At 45.0% G+C, this 20,435-nt stretch overlaps 1 protein-coding gene and 1 non-coding gene across 3 annotated transcripts in view; both read left to right on the top strand.

Annotated features, from left to right (window-relative positions):
- The window catches only part of ankfn1b (ankyrin repeat and fibronectin type III domain containing 1b), a 229,744-nt gene that overhangs the window by 103,340 nt on the left and 105,969 nt on the right, over positions 1-20,435 (top strand). The gene's annotated exons all lie outside the window — the stretch shown is intronic.
- On the top strand, positions 1,491-1,653 carry LOC148818623 (U1 spliceosomal RNA). Its single transcript, XR_016094475.1, has one exon. It is a non-coding gene; the product is annotated as a U1 spliceosomal RNA (small nuclear RNA).

Here is a 20,435-nt window from a genome sequence, read left to right on the forward strand (position 1 = left end):
TGAGAACATGGTCAATTTGGAAGTCCACCACATGGCTTCACTGGCCAGTTGGTCTTTCTGGGGTTAAGGTAATATGGGGAGACAAACCATCTTCCAATCTCAGTGGGAACAGAGGCGAATGCAGTCCCCTCCTAAAGAGTTACCAGCCTGAATTGGAGGTGTCCTTTTTAAGATTAGCATGTCCAGCTTGGAGAGTGAGTTAGAGAGAAGGCAGCCATCTTTATATCGCCAAGCCACAGTGCGGGTTGCTAAGGGTGTTGTTGCATAGATGAGGAGAATTAATGGCTGTTGTACAATCAAGTGGGTTTTCCAATGATAGATGATTTGTTGATATAGCTAACAGACGTTTATATTGCAGAGAGAGAAAATTCTAGAAAATGCTAGAATTTTCCACTTGCCTTACAGGATCTTTCTAGTCTTGCTTCTGATCAGCATTGAGAGGTACTTGTAATGCCAAGCCTCCCTCTCAAGCAGCGAGAGAGCTGAGAGAGTGTTTAAAGAGTAAGTGTGTGCAAACAGTGAGCCTCATGCCAGGCCTGGCAAAGACTGTGCCTTGCAAGGGGTGAGCAGTTTGAATGGGCACACGAAGTTGCACTGGGCTGCCACTGCTAGGGACGCTACTGCTTATATTGGTAGGCTGAGATGTTTTGTGAGCTTGTTTTTTTTTTTAGCAGATTTGGATGCAGGGAACAGAAGGAGCAGCAGTTGTCTAAGATACTGTAACCCAATCTATCCAGATGTGACCCTACTGTGTCTGACCACTAGAGGCCGACAAACCAGTGTGACCTGAATATTCATTGTCTGACCATACACGTAGTGATAGATGGAGTGCATGCACTATATACAGTATATGCAGTTCTCTGTCTTGTCTTGTCCAAGTATTCCTGGCAATGGATGTACACACACACATTAAAGTAAATGGGAAAAAAGTAAACATCTGTAATTTAAATGGGACCCCAATCCCCCTGATGCTTCTTGAATCCTTTCCACCTATTTAAAAACACTTTGAAATTGTGCAGAGTTTTTGTCCTGTTCTATCCCTGTGTCTTATAGCGATGATTTACTGTAAGTTCTTGAAAGTATCTGTAGGTCTGAGAAGGCATCCACTTCTGCAGCACAGCTTTGCAAGACAGTCAGATACACCTCGGAATAACAATGCATCAGGAGCCTGTGGCAGTTTCTGGCGATTCCCCTGGGATTTGTAAAGTGAGCGCCGCGTGGCAAACCTCCAAGCAGAGAACAAAGCCGACACAAAAATATCCACATATGGGACTTTAAACTCCACATACCTGGGCGCTGTATCGGTGGAGGTGCAGGCATGCATGCTAAAGGCTGATATGCATGGAACTTCTGTGGGGGATAATTATTTATAGTAGGTATTTATGAGACGTTTTCTGCAGAGCTGCACCGGCATAAAGCACTTTGCCAGGCGAATGCTGCGATTGCAGCCTTAGCATCAGATCAGCTGTCTCCACAGAAGGTATCTTTTTAGTCTTACCTGGCAGGGGCAATATCATGATCACACAGGGGGTTTGCCCGGGGTGAGGCTCAGCAACTGCACTCCGGCTGTGCTGACCCCTGCGAATTCCCCCATCTGGGAATCTCGACTGCAGAATTTCTGCTAGAGGGGGACTGCATTCACGCTCTCCCTTGATGGGGCAGTGTGGTGGCTCTGTGGCTAAGAATCTGCGCCTGTGGCTGGAAGGTTGCCGGTGCAAATCCCGTGGCCGGCAGAGGAATCCTACTCCGTTGGGCCCCTGAGCAAGGCCCTTAACCCCCCCCCCCCCGCTCCAGGGGCGCCGTATAAATGGCTGACCCTGCGCTCTGACCCCAGGCTTCTCTCTCCCTGTCTGTGTGTCTCATGGAGAGCAAGCTGGGGTATGCGAAAAGACAAATTCCTAATGCAAGAAATTGTATATGGCCAATAAAGTGATCTCTAGTCCTTGCCTGAATGGTCTTGAGTCTGACCATGCAGATTCCTGATTGACACAGATGAGGAATGAGATACTGACATCTTTTCCTAAGATGCCTGCTCTTTAAAACGCCGATGCTGTTTCCGTTTTGTGAGATTTCAATTGGCTCAGGTGGCGCTTTTTTTCAAACTTTACTCCAAGCCTTAAAATGTAGCCTATTGGGTTGGCATATTCATTTCCCAGGTCTTTTTTTGGTTGCATACTGTAGTTTCTTAAACCACAGTGAAATTATGGTAGGGTTTGGAGGTATAATGTATTTCCCAAACTATAAAATAGTAGTTTAAACAGGTGGTGGAAATCAGGGTAAGATGCATAGTGTCTATGCAGGTATTGTTATTTTCGATTGTGGTACCATGGGTGGTAACAACCTGTCACTTCTTAAGTGGTGAGACAGAAGGAGGACAACATTGAGTCAGGGGCCTTCATTTCCTTTCTTGAAGGGGTGTCCATTTGCTACCAAAGCAAAACCAGAGTATGGTGAATGACCTGTCTGCTGTCATGTTGTCTCCTGATTCACAGGAGAGAGGGTTTATAGGCCTTGAGTGTTTTTGCTGACCTCCTAAAGAAGACGTGGTGCCAGTGTTAGCGTTGAAATTCCTCGCACTAGAAAGAGAAGTTTTGCTCTTGGCTGACAGGAGGAAAGCTGTGTGTGGTTTGTGAACATTGCCACAATGGCGCTCCCCAGCATTGCTGCTTAAGGAGATGATGGCAGTTAGATTGCTGATAGAACAAGGCTCTCTCAACACGCAGTTGACTTTGGACAAAGCAGGCTCTGGGTCCTTTGTCTAAGATGTGACAATAAGTGCAGTGTTAATTGGACTTCTTCCTTGACATTGTTGTGCATTGCAGCCAGTCTACCTGACCCTCTGAGCTGTAACTGACGGTTAATTAGAGCAGAAGTCAGCAGCTGAGAGCTTTAGTTTCAGCTCCACAACTTCAACATGTCGTCCCTCGGCTTTTTACCACCTGTTTCCAGACATTCTGCTAAGATGACCAAAGAGCAGCTATAGCACAGACCTCCAAATGTGCGATGTGTTGTCCAAACTCTGAAAAAGGGTTGTCTGAGATCTGCTCATAAAAACTTTGTCGTGCTTTTTTACGGTTTATTGTCTCATCTGTTGGTACTACTGTTAACGGTGTTGTACTCCGTTCTTTCGTGTCATTTGCGTTTCCTTTTTTTTTCTGAGTCTCGGTCAGTTCTTATTTTGACCGAATGTTGGCCTACAACAATTGGCCGAATGCTTCTCAAAGCTCTTTAGAAGGCGATTGGAAGGGGAAGTTAATACGAGTTGCACCCTCCTGGAGCATTAGGGATCAGTTGGGAATGGCTGCCAGGACACTGCAGTCTGTTTTGCTAACATATTGCTGTTATTAATTCACAAAATAAACCCCTTCCAATTGTCACCCTGTCTTGAGGGGAGCAGGGTATGAAAACTGGCTAGAGCTGCTCACAGAGGTAGCGTTGGCTTTCGAACTCCAACTCCCATAAGCGCATTGCTCGACTTCCTGGCGGCGCCTACGAAACAGTCCCTGTTCTGCCTGGCCGTGGTGACGTCTTGCGGGTTCCTCCCAGTTCTGGTACCTGCCCGGTTGATCGTCTCTGGTCGCGCGCGGAAGGAACTCGCACAGGATTCCTTCTGAAAAGTTTATTTTCTAAAAAACAAATCGAAAACACCATGGGAGGGTTTCCAGAAATATTTACAGGTTGGGAGTACAGCAGGCTGGCAGCGAGGGTCTAACTACCCATCTGCGTGAGTCGCTCTTCCGACTCCTGTGGCCTCCACCTCGTCACCTGGTTACACTCTTAACCTTCAAACCCAGAGAGGTGTACTCGTTAAGGTTCCTGAGTTGTAAAAGATGAGTTCCCCGCAGGACCTTTGTACAATTTGTTTGTTAAAAAGAGGTTGAGGAGGTGAGCCTCCTGTATCCCACTTTCAGAGAAATGTGGTATGCCTGCTCGAAACCCAGCATGATGACCCTTTCTGTGTACGACATCATACTAGGGCATCCCCCCTGTTTGTGCTTTGAGAATGGTTCCCTAAGATAGGACGACCGAAAGGCAAAGAAGACCTGGCTGCACGGCCCACAACCCACTTACTTTTGGCAGCTGCTGGGCCTACGTTCTCATACCCTTCATGAACGATTGCTTGTGCTCCTGTGCCACTCTTGTGTAATTGAGGAGCCGGGTGCCAACGGGAGTCTGGCACTGATGTGACCGTGGCAGATCTTTTCCGAACAGGATGTCAGAAAAAAAAGGCAGGGATCAGGAGGGAGCAGCTGCCTGGCCCGGAGCCTGCCTGCCTGCCTGTGCCTTGTCCCTCTTCCGGCTCCCTCTCCCGATCCACATCGCTCCCACGTGGCACAGCAGCGGGGTTGTCGGCTTCATCTGGAACTCCACTCCCTCCTGCGACGAAATAGAATTAAGAGCCTGCCGTATTCAATTAAGGGCAAAAGAAAGACACCAGAAGATAAACAAGGCCCAAAACGGAGCACACACAGTACAAACGCATCCCATGCACACTGATTTCACGGTTTCCAACGCGTAGAGCCTGATCTAGGCACTCCATAGCATAGCTGCCGCAAGGGCATGGACTCATCATTCTTCCCGGTTTCCGTACACTTTGTCTGTAATGTTTCCCTGTATTCATTTTTAAGCCCCGATGAACGCGTCCCGAAAGTGTCTTCCTTTGAAACGGGACCCTTTCGGCGCACTGCAGGCTTGTTGACGGCAGACAACGTGTCTTGCCACGGGTTTTGGTTAGTGAAGCTTGAGTGTGTCGGGGTGGCTGCCGGGACCGGAGTGCATTCGTAGCAAGGTAGGGGATTTTGTGAAGCGAACTCTTGGTAGGACGTGAAATTCTGGGACAAGCTCCCCCTCGCCTTCCACCCCCCCCCCCCATCCTCCTAGCTGGCCCGTTAAAAGGAGGGCAGCTATTTCCTGGTTGGTAGCAAATGGCCGACAAACCTGCTTCCCGCTTGCTTGTCTGTCTCAGATGAATTAAATGCCTGGGATATGCAATCACTGCCGTTTAAGGTTCCCAGAGTGAGCTCATCCCATTAATATAATAAATATTTGTGCAGTTTGGGCTGATTGCTGCACAGAGGCTGTTGGAATTTGGGCAGTTATGCACAGTTGTCCTTTTAAACTCAGCCCAGCGTGCGCACTCAAAGAGGGTTTATGTAGCCCATCTGTGGGGGATGGCTGCATCAGTCAGTGTGTGTGTGTTAGAGTGTGTGTGTGTATGGAACATCGGGCACGTTCCTTTCAGCAGCGTCGTTCCTTGAAACCGGCAAGTTATCGTTTGGTAACACAGATCCATTTAGACCGGAGTCAATCAAGTGTGTTTAACCATGGCTCACCATTTATAATGGTTAAAAACCTCATAATGATATTGGAATTATACCGTACGGGATATGTGGATTGATCTACTGTATGTGTACATATACTGTATTAAAGCAATATCCTCCAATTAAATGTATTAATCCATATACAAATTGCAATGAGTAAGAACACAAAGGAGCTCTGTATCCTGTATGACATTGTTTTTTATTTTTTGTGGATTTGTTAAACTCCTCTTCTTTCTGGTATTTTTTCAGAGCCAATGCCTAGGATTTGTAGAAGATCCTTATTGCGGATATTCTTAAGACCTTGGCTAGATGGCGCAATGGGTTATTTCTTCTGGTCTTTTTAAGCCCCTGGAAAGAATTGAATTCACTATGAATTATGAATACTTAATCATCCATGCATTTATTTTCTAACACTTTATCCAGTACAGGGTCGCGGGGTGAGCCGGTGCCTATCCCATCAAGCAATGGGTATAAGGCAGGATACACCCTGGATGGGATGCCAGTCCATCACATGGCACACACAGACACACATTCACACCAGGGACAATTTCCCAAGAAGCCAGTTAACCTACCAGTAAGTCTTTAGACTTTGGGGGGGAAACTGGAGTACCTGGGGGAAACCCACACAAGCGTGGGGAGAACATGCAAACTCCCCGCAGAGTATGCATCACAATTTTGCAAAACTTTTCCTTCCCTTGACAATAAGAATTAAAACGGACGCATTTCAGATCAGTTCTAACCACAGAGGCGCTGAAGAAAAAAAAAACGGTTTAATATGCAAGCTGTGCTAATTTGATTGATTGCACACATTTAGATTCGGCAAGTCTTTAGCGTGAAGAAATGGGTTGTTAGCCTATATTACTCCATGTGGTTGTATGGGGAGGGAGGAGGGGGCACGCGTTCATTAATAAATTAATCCTGCCACCAGTCTAGGCCATAAACATTCTTTGTTTTTGAAGTCATGGACTAAAAAGGAGCAGGAGAAAAAAAAAAAGGCTCACGCCATGTGTAATTGGAAAAATGTTTCTTTTTTCCCCTCTTTTTTTGATTAATATAGAAAGAATTTCTTTTCTCCCCCTACAATGTTGGCTCCGGATTCTTCGTCTTGAGGGAGTGCTGGTCTGTTTTGCAGTTCTTCCCAGTGCCGCAGAGGGTACAGAATTCCGCTTGTGGGGGTACAGGGGGGAGGGGCGACATGATCGAATTGCGCCCCCCTAGTCTATCTTGACCCTCCTTCCACCCACTTTTATTATTATTCCTCTTCTGTGCCCTGCCACTGCTCTCAAATCTAAATTTAATTCCACCCCCGCCTGCTGCTACTTCCCTGTACTGTCCAACCGGATCAGGATTCGTAAGAAGTCACATGTTCTTGTTGTCTGCAGGGATGCTACTCATCACAAGGCTGCAGTGACTCTGCTGTCCCAGACTGCTGAATCACCGAAACCTCAGCTGGCTCTTATGCAATGTCTTATCCACAGCTGGGCTGGAAAAGCAGTAACCCAGCTAGCCACCTCACTGTTTATCCATATGCTTTAATCACATGCTAATGGTGTTTCCTTTAAGATTTTTAGGAAACGGCGGCAGCCTACAAAATCTCTAGCTAAATACGTGCATACGTGCAGAGGCCGACACCGGTATGAAGACGCGGCCCTGAGCTAAGGCGCACCAGTAAAATGAGAAGTTTCTGTCTGAATCATCACACTATTTTATATCTGTAGCTATACACGCACTATCTCAGGGAACCAGGTAGAGCGTCCTTAGCAAAAACAGCATGGAAAATACAAGATGATAATGGTGGCAATCCACATTCAGCTTCACAGAAATTATTAGTGAAGTATAATGTATTTAAAATGACATCTGTCTGCATGTTAGCCACATACGGTTAAAGCATCATAATATATGTTCAGAGTTTGGCAAAGGAGAATGAAGATACAGTAGCATACACTGTATACTGAAATATGTTTGGATAGTCTCTATTTGTATGCATCTGCATTTATACAGTATATCCATATGTCAGGACGGACACGTTCTGCACTGGTTCCTGTGTTTTTCTCTTGATTTGCAAGAAGTTCATGGAGCTGGGTCAGTCAGTGTCTTTGAGGATTTTTAATGCTTGGATTACATCCCCTCGTCGTCTTCTCTGTTCACGACTACAAAGGTTCAGTTCTCTCAGCCTGTCAGAGAAGGACATTCCTTTAAAGCCCGCAGTGTATCTGGTTGCTTTTGTCTGGAGCGATTCCAGGGCTGCACTATCTTTTCCTTTAACGTGGTGACCAACGTTGTGCAGAGTATTCCAAATGAGCTCTTCCAGTGAACAATTTGAGACCAGGAAGCCAGCTTTCCGTCAGTCCCTAGGAGAAATCAGTACATTTGAAAGGTTGGATGAGGTTAGATGCTGATCGACAGCATCTTGGGCAGGCTTTTGTCCAGCAGGAAGATTGATGGAGACTATATATTTGAATATATTTCTGAATATATTGATGCACATAGATGTGTGTGTCGCGAGCTGGTTTAAAGGTATGAATCTCTTTTATGGTGAATAAATGATAAGAGTGCTGTCAGGGGTCAGGCTGAAGTCCTGAAGGTGACCCCTGGACTGTGGGATCAGGGGGGTCGCAGGACTCGCGGAGGACTCGGTTTTTCGGGTTTTTTCGTGCTGGCTCACCTCCAGCCGGTGTCTTCTCCTGTCTCATCCCTCTCGGCCAGGGGCTGGCCCGCTGGGTAGGGGAGGGGGGCAGCACGGGCAAGCTCCTTCAAGCGGAAGAAATCAAAATCCAACCACCTCTGCTGAAGCCCAGCCAGGGGAGGATGTGGACGGTTTGGCACAGGGGGAAGCGGGGGGGGTAGGGTCTGATACTCTCTTGCTGCTTCCCGGCTCTGCGTTCCTGTACCTGAAATGTGAAATGTGGGGGGGGGGGAGAGGGGTAACTCAAGATCATGTCCCCCCCTTCCCTCCCCCACACCCCCTCCCTCCTGTCTCCTTCCTCCCCGTCTCCCTATCTCCCCCCCACAGAATGTTTGTTTCCCCCTGCCTGGTAGAATGTGATCCAGTGCTGATGATGCAAGGTAAGGCTTATGTTTCAGCCTCCTCTCTCCCGGCCTGGGAGAGGGGTTTGGGGACGATGGCATGTACCAGCTCTGGATTCTGAGGTGGCGCCCAGACGGAGGTTATTTACGAGAGCTGTGGAGTTGTGGAGACTGTGGTATTTTTTTTCAAATGCCGGGATATGAATGAGTGTTATGGGAATACAGCTCTCCAAGACCTTGGCTTCTCTTGTACAACACATGTCCCAGTTAGTAAGAGAAATACTTTGGTGCTCTTGTCTGTCCTCGCTGACACGCTGTGTTTGTGTGTCTGTTTGAGTTTGTGTAATGGTGGTTTGGGGGGCGGGGGTTGTACTGGTATGCGTGTGTAGAGTTACACTTTAACTCAGTCCCTGCTTAAGTTTTATTTTTGCTTTTCGTTTTTTTTCTCTGAAACTTGTTTACCGAGCCAGTACTTGACCCCTTCGTGACCGGTGGAGTTTGTTGCCGTTGAAGGAGTTCCAGAAAAGGGATCCGAGCCTCAGATTATGTGAGATTTGTTGAGTGTGTGTGCAGGGGGGAGGCCTTTAGCAAGATGAATGATAAACAGGAACAAACGCTGGAGCCAAATAGCCCGTTTGTGAAATTAGAAAATGTTGACAGAGCGAATAACACATTTGCATTTAAATGGCTCTACTTAAGGACATTGGCAGAATGAACAATACTAGACACGTTAAAGCTATGCTACCCTTAAAAAGAAGTAGTGAATGCAATGACAAAGTGGAGTAGGCCACTCCACCACACTTGTTGAGGTGCAAGATGAACAACCCCATAAATAACTTAATAACGGACAATGCCTTTCTAAAGCAGGACGTATGTCTTGGTCGTTATAGTGTCGTACAGGAGGTGCAAATGACATTTTGCAACAGATCTAGCAGATCTGACACTTGATTCTGCTCATCACCGGATCAGTAAAGACATGACTTTGTGAGGCCTAGAGACATTCTGATGATTTTCATGGTCACTAGGTGCGCCCACTCCATAGTTACCCCATGTGGACCCATCCATAAACTGAGTCTGCACTTTTCAGGTGCCACTCCAGGAATTTTGTGACTTGCCATGCTTGAATGATTTCCTGTGTCACCAGTTTTCACGTGGAAAATATTCGGTTCGGTGCCAAATTCGTCATGCTGAGTTGCTCTTTTGGGGGGCTTGTTTCATAGGAAGTATATACAGTATATATCTTGGATAGATGGTCAGTGCATGGCTCATGCATCACAGTTTCCTTCAAGCTTCAGCTTCGACTTGTTCTTCAAACTATGGCAGTAAAACAACAAGACATGTCAAGCTTGCTTTTCACTGCTGTCCATTTCTTCCTAGTTTTGCAGTGACTTCAAACCACAGCTCCGTCTCTTCGCAGTGAGCTTAAAAATGCCTTGGAGAATTCTGGCAGCAGAACTGTAGGAAGACACAATCTGGCTCCGTGTTTTAGCTTGGAAAAAATGTTGTATTCCTCCTGATGCATTAAACCACATTTTGGCCTGATTTGTATCAAGGAGTCTGCCCCCCGAAAGTGCTTGGAACCTCTTTCTTTAATAGGGTAATCATATCTGTTATTGTTAAACCCCAGACAACTTTTATTTCAGCATAACAGATTTATTTTTTTGTTCCTTTGGTTAAAACTGAGCAACTGATCCAGGAATCAGAATAAACAGAACCGACACCCAGACATCACTCAGCAGGTTATCACGAGGCCGTACCATTTGGATGCCCAAGCAACGCATTTTTGACATTTTTGGTCCTTTTTTCCTACTGCGCAGGCAATCGCGCAAGATTGGCTGAAGTGATGTCACTTTAGTATGCCGCTGCTGCAGAAAATAGTGAAACACTACACGAAAGTTCAGTTAAATCAGAGACCTGGGGGTGATTTTTGCACAACTGTTTCTGTTTGTGGGAATCTGAAGCAAGATCAACCTTACTTCTTTCATGAGCAGAATCCCGTTCACCCAGCTTTCAAGAAGTGACACAATGACATCTTACTTCCTAATTACTAGCACTAAAATGAGTTAGATTGTCTGAACAGCTTCCACTCTCTCTCATCCTAGCGTTAATCCAGCATCAGCAGGGTCCGCTTGCCGGCACGCCCGTCTCCATTTGGTGGTTTGAACCAAATCTTTGAGCTGACGTTGCCATTAAATGCGACCGAGAAATACTCCAACCGGCGCGTCGCTCCGCCTGCCGTCGGAGGGTTCTGAACAGCACCCACTCATTTGTAAAATGTGTTACTTATGTCCACACTACCATTCTGAATGGCTTAATGAAGACTTAACCAGGGAAACTTTGTTTCTCAAACAAAGAGGAGAGTGCGGGTGTGTTCAGACAATCAAGGACAAGCAGATTTGGGAGGATTGCCCAACCAGATTGTATGGGAAGAATGTGACGCAACAAAATCTGAAATTGGCCATTCACAATGGTCATTTTGGAGGAAAAAAATTCCAAGAAACACAACATCACACTTTCAGCCACCTGCTTTGCAATTTCCTTTTTCCCGGTTAATTCAGTGCGTTAAATAAGTGTGACCCATGGCACTCCTTGCAGAAATACCTACAGCAAATATTGTAGCCTCGCAGTATGCAGTAAGAAAGAATGGAAGATGGAAGACATTGTTTTAAATGCCTGTTGGGGGGGGGGGGGAAGAATTCAAGAAAATCATTTTACGTGAGCAGGGACTGTCTGCCTCCGATAGGAAGAAAGTCACTAATTTTCAGAAAAGAACATTAATTAGGTTTGGCTGAAGAAGATACTGTAGGAGCTTTTCAGTGTTATTTTGCATGTTATTTAAATAGTAGTTTGGGCTGCTTTTAAGTGTGGTGTAATGCCATTTAAATTCATGTACCAAATTAATTTAGGAGATGTTTTGTTTCTTGCGAATGAAAAAAGTTTCACCTTGCTTGTGCGGGATGTGAAGGCCTGATGTTAAAGGGATGCTAAAGAAGTGTTTTTGTAGAAAAGTCCCTTTGGGATTCATTAAATGTGCCGAGGCAGGCATCTCATTAGATACACCAGTGCTTCCATGTCCATATCTCGCTTCCAAATCATCGCACTTGGCCGTGAAATACAGTAGCTCTTCTTTCTCGGGCTTCGGTCGGATTTCTTTTCCATGTCCTGTTCTGAAGTTTTACACTTTCCTGCAGTGCATGTAAACATTAGTGGGAAAGAAAGACACTGAAATGTACAGTATGCTGTAAACTCGAAGATCTGGCGTTTACGCAGTTGTGAATAAACTACGTTGTTTGAAACATCTGTAACATACAGTAAAGCAGTCTAACAGTAGGACTTGATGCTTATAAGTGAGTTTGATGTTGTATTCTGGTTAATCCTAAATGTCAGGCTGCTTGGGTTTCTCTGGGTTGGTGTGACGTTGAGGGCCTTACGCCTAGTTCTGGGGGAAAGAAATCACTTTTACATTTCTGTATTCACCTCCTGGGGTATTCCCCCAAAACAAGCTGTTTGAGCTTCGGATATTGCACTGCCCCTTGCTTAGCTGTTGTATCACAGGACACGTAGAAGCAAGAGTTGAAATCGTACAAAGAAGCCGAAGTTATGCAGTGCTACTTTTGACATGACAGGTACCCACAGCCCCGTCCCCAGAAGAGCCAACCATCTTCAGGGTAAAGTCGCAGAAAATACAACAGCAACTCGTCCAGTTACGACAAGCCAGGGACCCTTTGTTTATGTCAAAAAACAACACATTCCATCCCCTTTCACAATTCATTTTTGTTTTAAAAGTCAGCCAGTGGTTGTGAACAGCTTGGAGGAGCCACACAGCACTAGGCAGCAACACACGCGGATGAACTGTCGGCCTGCTCCGCGCGCGGTGGTCTGACTCTCGTTTCATTGGCTCTACTGGCGACACGGCTTGGTCCGTTGCCATTTAGTCTCGTTTAAAGAAACCCACCTTTCCCCGCCCCCCCCTCGCAAAACCACACTGTTTTTTTTGTAAAACGTAACGAAAAAAACCGAAATGAGCGCTGTTTTGGCCCAGAACAGTGAGCCGCAGAAGAATTAAAAAAAAAAAAATCCAGGAAAGGAAACTCAGCCTGTGGAGTAGGCTATTTGATCGAGAGAGACGCCGGGCAGCAATCAGGATAAATTTCGCCTCCCCACAAGAATGAGCTGAGTCTCCAACCTCACTAGTTAACACAGCAAGAGGACAGGGAGAGGACGGGGGTGGAGATTCATTCACAACTTTTTTTTTTCTTCTCTTTGAAACACCCCTCGTGACAGTAAGCCAAAACCCTTTGGTGAATCAATTTTCCCCATAAACAACTTACAAACACTCAATGGCGCCTGCAATCCGCAGATTGAAACTGCTGGGAGCCAGCTAGGATGATATAAGCACGATCTGACAACAGCAACAGCACCACAACACGGCAACCCTCAAGAACAAAATAACAAAAAAAAAAAGATCAAACTGATCTGGTTTCTTTAAAACGGCAGCAGGGCAGATTTTAGGTTCGGCTCTGTCGGCTGTCCTACAGAGTTTCTCGTGTCTCACGGTGCGACTTCAGCTGAAGATTTCTGGCAGTGCCATTTTTTTTTGTGCTCTTATCAGCAGCAGATGAACGGCTCTGTGCATGTGGCAGGAGTAAAGTTTTGCAGAACCGAATTCTCTCCGTGGTTGTTGTTTGTGATTGATCAATTCCTAACGTGTCATACTTCTCAAAGTGCCTGACAGTGTCTCCTTACTCCTTGGTTACCCAACAATGCATGTAATAGGCCTCTAATGATATAAAATTAGACATTTATGGTGAGCTTAAGATGTTGGGCTTTATAGGCAAGGAGATGATTTGCTCAATCTTACCCATCTGGTTACTCATAGCTTAAGGATCTACAGATTCTGTCAGGCTGCTTGTTGGAAGCTTCTCTTGGCGTCAGCTTCAACAATGTGGTTGTGGATAGCCTTCCCCAAGCTGGCTGGGCTTCAACCGATGACCTTTTGCTGGACTCAGACCTGCTGACCACATTACCATCCGTGGACACTCAAATTTGACACCTGTCTGGGTTTGTGTGGCTGAGCCACTTGGAAGTGTGCTCGGGGTCCCATTGTAGTTATACAGGTAGGATGGGGTCCAGTATTTGGTAGCTAGAAATGACAGGTTGTTTTAACACTTTTGTTAATATAGTGGTTTTGTTGGGTGCCAATTGAACACTGATCTTGGCAGTGGTGCTTGAGGGTCACAGTTCCACTCTGCATTCATTGTCATGTGAGATCATGCGATAGGAAAGAGGAGTCACACCTTCTGCATTGCCTAATCAACCCACTGAAGCTCAGCAGGTGTGAGCCTGGTCAGTACCTGGATGGGAGATCTCCTGGGAAAGCTAAGGTTGCTGCTGGAAGTGGTGTTAGTGGGGCCAGTAGGGGGGCGCTCACCCCGTGGTCTGTGTGGGTTCTGATTTCCCAGTATAGTGACAGGGACACAACACTGTAAAAAGGCGCCATCCTTTGGATGAGACACAAAACCGAGGTCCTGACTCTCTTGTGGTCATTAAAAATCCCAGGGCGTTTCTTGAAAAGAGTAGGGGTGTTACCCTAGCGTCCTGGCCACATTTCCCATTGGCCCTTACCAATCATGGTAATTCTAATAATCCCCTTCTATGAATTTGGCTTCCTCGCTCTGTTCTCCTCCCCACTGAAAGCTGGTGTGTGGGGAGTGTACTGGTGCACTATGGCTGCCGTCAAATCATCCAAGTGGGGCTGCACACTGGTGGTGGTGGAGGGGATCCCCATTACCTGTAAAGAGCTTTGAGTGGACAGTCCAGAAAAGTGCTATATAACTGTAAGGAATTATTCATTTTTTACATGCATAAGTAGAGAACTACGCATACCAGCATACTCGCAGGAGCACTAGTGCACAGTGTTGTCAGGGAAACCAGACTTACAGTACTTTTGTTTTTCATTGGATTTCAAAGTATGATTTTGGATGCTTTTCTTTCTCTGTCTCTTTATTTGCAACCAATGCCTTGCACATCAAATTTATTGTTTAGGAATGTGCAGTTTGTGCTGTCGATAGGATTAATTTATGTTTTAGCCTGTACCTTTTTTAATTAATTGACGTGTGCTTTTACAGCACTTGTTCTCCTGTAATCATTATTCATTTACATTAACATAAGCTTATGTAGCTTCTAGAGAGTTCTAGGGATGCTTTAAGAATCATCAGTCTCCTATAAAAAGCAGCGACTGGACTGATCTTCTGCCTGTATAAAGACTCAGAGACATTCCTATTACAGCTTGTAATATGATGTACTGTATCATGGTATATGTAACAGAGCTCAGTGCAGTGAGCATGTTACTGAAGTGATGTCTCCCTCTTGAAAATTAACCAGCATATAATTCTGCTGCAGCAGAAATCTCCGGTATTTTCACCAGCAGAGTTTTTCACTGTCCAGGGAGCAGTGCTGTGATCGTTTTGAGCCCATGAGCAACAGTGCCCAAATCCCTGCAGAGCAGATTTCCGCACGTTACAAACACATCCAAAATATGTTGAAACATCCCGGCTGACTTTCACTTGGCTTATGACTGTGAAATTCTTCCTGGAAATCTTGATATTTCCTAGTGCTTGCGATTCTCTCTATATCTGTGGGCCTCTGTTGTGCTTCTTTACAGTGTTGAAAGATGTTTATGCACAACTAAAACACTCCACCAGCGAAGAGCATGTCATAATTGCAGTATAGCACGAGAAAGGACAAACCCCCCAACTCAAAAGCCTTCATCACATTAATGCCAAGCCTGTCTCCAGAGACTGCTATTTTACTTTATTTGTTCCCCAAATACAACGGAAGTATATCCTGATGACCAATCCATCCATTATCAGAAAGTTGCTTATTCCTGATTGTGATAACTCTGCAGGACACAGATATACATTCAGGCATCATTCAAAGACATTAAAACAACATGTCTTTAGAAATGTAGGAGGAAACTAAATCTTAGCAGTTATATCACCCTGCAACTTACAACTGGCAGCCCACTGAAACTTTGCAGGCTTAAGCCTGGCCAGTACCTGGATGGGAGACCTCCTGGGAAACCTAAGGTTGCTGCTGGAAGAGGTATTAGTGGGAACAGTAGGGGTGCTCACCCTGAAGGCTGTGCATGTCCTTATTCCCCAGTGTAGTGATGGGGACGCTATATGGTAAAAAGGCACCGTCCTTTGGGTGAGATGTTAAACTGAAGCCCTGACTCTCTGTGGTTATTAAAAATCCCAGGGTGTTTCTTGAAAAGAGTAGGGGTGTTACTCCAGTGTCCTGGCCAAATTTCCTCCTGGCCTTTACCAATCATGGCCTCCTAATAATCCCCATCTATGAACTGGCTTCATCACTCAGTTCTCATCACTGAGAGCTGGTGTGTGGGGAGTGTACTGGCGCACTGTGGCTGCCGTCACATCATCCAGGTGGGGCTGCACACTGGTGGTGGTGGAAGGGAGTCCCCATTACCTGTAAAGTGCTTTGAGTGGAGTGCCCAGAAAAGTGCTTTATAAGTGTATGGAAATAGTATTAGTAATGAACCCAGCAGTAATTAACCCAGTTAACCATGTGTTGATGAAAAAAGTTGTTATTGGAAAATTTGTTATTTGTGTTTTCCCTGTTATCACGTTTAATGTATCAGGGAGCTGGCACCGAAAATCAGCTTTTCTCCTGGTGTGTTAATGTTTATTAGCATAAAGTTGCTCCAAGCATAGCGTGAAATTGTCCGTACAATCATCTAATTTTAAGATTCTTTAGAAGCTTATTGTTTGCTTTTAAAATAGGTTTCTCTTCTATACCAAAGGAGGAGAGAATAACTTGTCAAAGCCACTATACTGTAACTTAAGATTAAAATTGATTTATGTACATTTTGTTTATTATCTTCTGATGGCAAGATCGCCTCTTGCTGGGATATCTAAAAGTGTGCCAGGAATCTAGCTGCCTGGATACTTGAGTCACACTCATTTGTAAAGCAATAATTGGTGTTTATTCATTCTTTTCAGGCTTTGACAGGTAAAGCCCTCTTGTAATTTATTTTCTTTCTGAAAACTTACAGGAGTTTTAAGAAACCTGTCCTTGGAGCAGTTTCTCTTTATCCCTGGAATTAAGGTTGTCACTTTTCCGAATTTGCCCTGCAGGCCTCAATGTCTGTGTTTTTCAGGTTGTGAAGGGAACCCAAGGGTCTTCGAAAACATCTCCTTCAAAGTTACACATATTCACATCTGTGCAAACCATCCAGTTCATTCCCTGGAGGAACCTCAGGGTTTGCTCTAATCTGTCTTTCTATATTTCTATATTTCAAGTTATTAAAAGAGCACACATCTCAGTATGTATTAATGTATATTTTAGGTCAAAAGTGTTTTACACATACCATGTTCTTTAAGAACAGCATAACATCTTTTAGAAAGCTTGATTGAAATTGATTCAGCCACATTAAGTGAAACAACAAGACGGAATTTAAATATAAAGATGGGCTTTGTGGCGCCATTATACGTATAAAAATTGGTGTTGTTTCATGGACTCGTTTCCAGAGTGAAAGCATGTTTCATTTTCAGGTGGCAATAAAGGACTTGGCATTCTGATCATGTCTTACTGATCACCAGGCATTTGCTCTAACTCAAGAGTTTCTATAGAGAATGGAAAAAAAAAAATTGGGTTATGGGCTCTCAGATTGTACAAAGATTGTTTGAGGTCGCAGAATGTCAACAATTTACAAGGATCCATTTTTAAAATGCCCTTATACAGTAGGTATTTTTTAAATGAATCTTCCTTCAGATGCACATTGTTCTTCTGTGTGCTTTGTCACCAGAGCAGAGATCTTGTATCATAGGTTTTGGAAGTTTTTTGTCATCAAGATATAATTTGTCTCGATATCCTTGGCTTAGTCTGACAAAACTTTGCTTGCTGCACCTTGTGAGAATGCTAAGCCAGAGCGAGTCTTTCACACTTGCTATAACCACAGCTCTCCACCCAATTTACTCAGTATATCAGTGAACAGCTCATTCAGCCCAATGGAATGTCTTTGTTCACAGAAGTGCTGTTTGCCTGCCAAACCACTTTTATCTTTTTTTGATTCAAGCATAAGCCTTTTAGATGAACTGACTCGTTGTTGTCAATGCACAGACATCTGACCTAAATAGACTCCTATGTTTGAAAGACCAGCTACTTATTCTGGTACCCAGTGTAGCAGAATTGACAAAGTCATCCAAGCAGTATAAATTCATAATCTAAACTGGGAAAAGCACATATAGCACTGAGCCTGATCCAGTGACCGGCCAGACCAAGGTGTATTTTGTATGATACTAACTGTGTTTGCCTTGTTTTGTGCAATACTTGCTGAAACTCAATTTGGAAATATTTCTGAACCTGGTCGTAAGACCACAGGCAGCCAGAAGCCCTTCCAGGAGAATTCTAATTCATCAAGAAAAAGTCAAAGTGTCTTCCAGGGCCAGATTTTGGCGTTTGTAGGCTCTATGCACTTTCACTCCGAAATGTGCAAAAAGAGGGCTAAACGCCAGTTGAATGACGTTGATTGGCATGACGCACTTTAAACGATCCTCATGCTAAACCACGTGATTGATGGAGCGAGTCGAGCCACCATCACTTCGATACTTCTAGTTCCCAGAACAGCCGCAAGATAGTGTATGATTATTGATTGGGAGCACCTAGAGTCGATCGCAGGCATGTTGTTTCAGCTCGTTTTTCAGTAGTCACTAGTGTTTCCCTCCTTTGTAGGCCCTAAAAGTTTCGTACAGTGCCTCATGGGAAATCTGGCAGCGGTTTTTTCATTGTCTTCAGCTTGTAGCTATCCAGTGGCCTAAGTCATACCTCACACAATGATGGTCCGAGCTCCATTGTTATGTGGTAGTTATGTTACAGGTGGTTTGTGATTCAGTGAAAATGCCTGCAAGTAGGTGGCAATCCACTGAATTGTGATCATTGGCCTATATCAGTTAAAACAACCATTTGCTTATCACGTGACTGGAATGGTCTGTTTGAATGACAAGGGTGTATGTTATAGTCTGTATGTATATACTGTTTTCCAAGACTTCAAAATTCGTATGGCATGAAGGCTGTGCCTGCTGAGCATGATTGTTTTTGAGGTGCTTTTCTCCTTTATTTTTCTAGGTTCAAAGGCATTTTCTTTTTACATTTTTTTTTTGTTAAGTCCTGCAAGCAATCAGGCAGTCATGTCTTTGTAGTGGTAAAGGCTCAGGCTGGAAGAGATTGTGTTTCAGCTATGTTAACCTTGCTAATTAGCTCGTGTTTGATCTGCTGCGCTCTGCTGTCTGGATTGCTCCTTGATAGTTCAGCAGTTAGTCAGTCTTCAGCGGCGTGTCGGCAGGAATTCACAGACTGTACTGAGTTTGTTATGGGGTCAACTGCCGATCTGCTCCAGGAGCAGTCTTTTCCAATCCTAGTCCTGGAAATGAGCGTAAGATCAGGGGTTTGGTTTTCCAAGCTTCTCGAAGATTATGTGATAAATGTATTGTAGACTGCTGGTTCAGAGTGAAGAGGCGCTGGAACATTTGACTTCTTTACAAGGAACGCAAACCCATATTTCTTAAACAAGTTTGGTACAAATTTGTTTAAAGAATCTGTTCTGTCCAGGAGATCACCAGAGAAGGAATTGACAGTGTCTTTTTTCAAGTTTGTTCTCTGGTTGTTTTTTGTGCTTAGTAGCTCAAGTAGTAGTTAAACTAATGGCTGCAGTGGATTCAGGTGCTTGGCGTCAGAGTGCCGGGACACAATGTGTTAAGGTGCTCCTCGCATGAGTGCTGGGCCACAGTGGGTTCAGCTGTATGATGTCAGAGTGCTGGGCCACAGTGGGTTCAGCTGTATGATGTCAGAGTGCTGGGCCACAGTGGGTTCAGCTGTATGATGTCAGAGTGCTGGGCCACAGTGGGTTCAACTTGTATGATGTCAGAGTGCTGGGCCACAGTGGGTTCAACTTGTATGATGTCAGAGTGCTGGGCTGCAGAGCACTCAGCTGCATGATGTCAGAGTGCTGGGCCACAGTGGGTTCAGCTGTATGATGTCAGAGTGCTGGGCCACAGTGGGTTCAACTTGTATGATGTCAGAGTGCTGGGCTGCAGAGCACTCAGCTGCATGATGTCAGAGTGCTGGGCCACAGTGGGTTCAGCTGTATGATGTCAGAGTGCTGGGCCACAGTGGGTTCAACTTGTATGATGTCAGAGTGCTGGGCTGCAGAGCACTCATCTGTATGATGTCAGAGTGCTGGGCCACAGTGGGTTCAGCTGTATGATGTCAGAGTGCTGGGCCACAGTGGGTTCAACTTGTATGATGTCAGAGTGCTGGGCTGCAGAGCACTCATCTGTATGATGTCAGAGTGCTGGGCCACAGTGTGTTTAGCTGTATGATGTCAGAGTGCTGGGCTGCACTGAATAACAGAAAAACAGAAATTGCCATTCTTACTTGTTTTCTTCTTTTTCTATTTTAGTTTTTACCAAAGTCAGTATAACTCATAGTTCAAAGTACTTTGAGATCCTTTTAATGGCAGTTGCTGTGTTCCTGTATTTCTTAGTGCGGAATGGAATTGTCTAGGGTACATCGTGTTTCAGCCCTCCAAAAGACTCCCTTGGGGTTTAATCTTCTCCAGCATAGAATTGGACCCAGTCAGCCAGCAAAATAAATTGTGTTAGATTCTTGCTGCTTCCTTTTCTTAAAAAAATAAAGTCTCCAGCAAGCCCCAGCGGTGCAATTATTTGTTTTAAGCAGAGAAATTAAGAGCAGATCTCAAAACCACTTGGATTACTAGGATGATGTCACCTAAGATTCGTTAGGAGTGCGTCTCTGCTCCAGTTAGACTCATCCTGACTACCGTCTCTGCTCCGTCAGCCCCCCCCCTTCAAGACTCATTTAGTTAAAGAGATTTACAAAATATTGGAAGATACACAGCTAAGGAACATTTTAGTGGAAACATTCCACCACATCCTGTTTTCATATATTGCATCCAGTACACCCCCCTCCTCCTCCCAACCAACCAACCACCCAGCACAGACCTTCACAGTGAGAGGATGGAGCCCAAACCAGAAAGCAGTAAATTTC

Source organism: Atractosteus spatula, chromosome 18 (genome assembly GCF_055471065.1).
Source record: "Atractosteus spatula isolate fAtrSpa1 chromosome 18, fAtrSpa1.hap1, whole genome shotgun sequence".
Taxonomy (NCBI): Eukaryota; Metazoa; Chordata; class Actinopteri; order Semionotiformes; family Lepisosteidae; genus Atractosteus; species Atractosteus spatula.